The sequence below is a fragment of the Mirounga leonina genome, unplaced genomic scaffold, assembly GCF_011800145.1.
Source record: "Mirounga leonina isolate KUSES-001 unplaced genomic scaffold, KU_Mleo_1.0 Mir_101609, whole genome shotgun sequence".
In the NCBI taxonomy this organism is placed as follows: Eukaryota; Metazoa; Chordata; class Mammalia; order Carnivora; family Phocidae; genus Mirounga; species Mirounga leonina.
This window is the reverse complement of record NW_023270164.1, coordinates 11,734,018-11,735,681: the sequence shown is the minus strand read 5'-3', so window position 1 is coordinate 11,735,681 and position 1,664 is coordinate 11,734,018. Positions and strand designations below refer to the sequence as shown.

The window sequence follows — 1,664 nt, the reverse complement described above, 5'->3', positions numbered from 1 at the left end:
AATTGATACACAAAATATTGCACATATTCAACTTACACATCTTGATGAGTTGGGACATATGCATTGACTCGCGATGCCCTCCCTGCAAGCAAGATGTTAAACTTACCCATCGCCCCCCAAAATTTCCTTGTGTTCTTTTGCGTGTGTGTCTGTGTGTTTTTCTTTTGGTTGAAGAACATTCAACATGAGATCCCTCCTCTTAATGTATTTTAAAGTGTACAATTCCTTATTGTCGGCTACGTATGGCATATATAGTTACCTATGTAGAGACGCTATGTTGTAGGGCAGATCTCTAGAACTTATTCCTCTTTGCATAACTGAAATTTTATACCCATAAAGCAACACCTCCCCATTTCCTCCTCCTTACCAGCCGCAGCCCCTGGCCACTACCCTTCTACTCTCTGCTTCTATGAGCTGGACTATTTTAGGTACCTCATATAAGTGTAGTCATGCAGTCTTTGTCTCTCTGTGACTTGTTTCTTTCACTTAGCATAATGTCCTCTAGGTTCATCTGTGTGGTGGAAAATAGGGTTTTCTTCTTTCCAAAGGCTGTGTAATATTCCATTGTATGTATATACCACATTTTTAATTCTTTTTTTTAAAGATTTTATTTATTTATTTGACAGAGAGAGAGAGAGAGCACAAGCAGGGGGAGCAGCAGAGAGAGAGGGAGAAGCAGGCTCTCCGCTGAGCAGGGAGCCCGATGTGGGGCTCCATCCCAGGACCCCGGGATCATGACCAGAGCCAAAGGCAGACACTTAACTGACTGAGCCATGCAGGCGCCCCAAAACTACCCACTGATACCACATTTTCTTTATGCACTCATCTGTCCATGGACATTTAGGTTGTATCCATAACTTGGCTATTGTGACTAATGCTGCAATGAACATGGGAGTGCAGAAATGTCTTCAAGATCCTGATTTCCATTCTTTTGGATAAATACCCAGAAGTGGGATTGCTGGATCATATGGTAGTTCTATTTTTAATTTTTTGAAGAACCTCCATACTGGTTTCCAGAATGGCTACACCAATTTACATTCCTACCAACAGTGCACAAAGGTTCCAACTTCTCCACATCCTCACTAATACTTGTTATTTTTTTTATAACAGTCATCCTGACAAGTGTGAAGTGATATCTTTTTTTTTTTTTTTGAAAGCGCAAACGCAGTCCCCCACTACCACAAATTATGCAGTCGAGTTTCCCACATTTGGGGAAATCGCAGGGGTCAGCACATCCGGAGTGCAATGGATAAGCGTCGCCCTGGGAAAACCACCTTTGTGATCATAGTATCTCCCCTGCCAGGTAAGTATGTGTGTGAAGTGATATCTTATTGCAGTTTTGATTTGCATTTCCCTGATGATTAGTGATGTTGAGCATCTTTTCATGCACCCGTTGGCCATTTGTATGTCTTTAGACAAATGTCTGTTCAAGTCCTGCCCATTTTTACATTGGGTTATTTGGATTTTTTGCTATTGAATTGTAGGAAATTCTTTTATTTTTTTTGAAATTCTTTTATTTTTTAAGATTTTGTTCATTTATTTGAGAGGGAGCAAGAGCGAGTGAGCGAGAGACACACACACACACAAGCACGAGCTGGGGGGGCGGCAAGGGGCAGAGAGGGAGAAGCAGACTCCCTGATGAGCCCAACATGGGACTCGATCCC

The 1,664-nt window shown here is 42.0% G+C and overlaps 1 non-coding gene across 1 annotated transcript; it reads right to left on the bottom strand.

Annotated features, from left to right (window-relative positions):
* Positions 1-1,151: 1,151 nt before the first annotated feature.
* Positions 1,152-1,311, bottom strand: LOC118010619. The gene has a single exon (XR_004679268.1). It is a non-coding gene; the product is annotated as a U1 spliceosomal RNA (small nuclear RNA).
* Between the last annotated feature and the right edge of the window lie 353 nt (positions 1,312-1,664).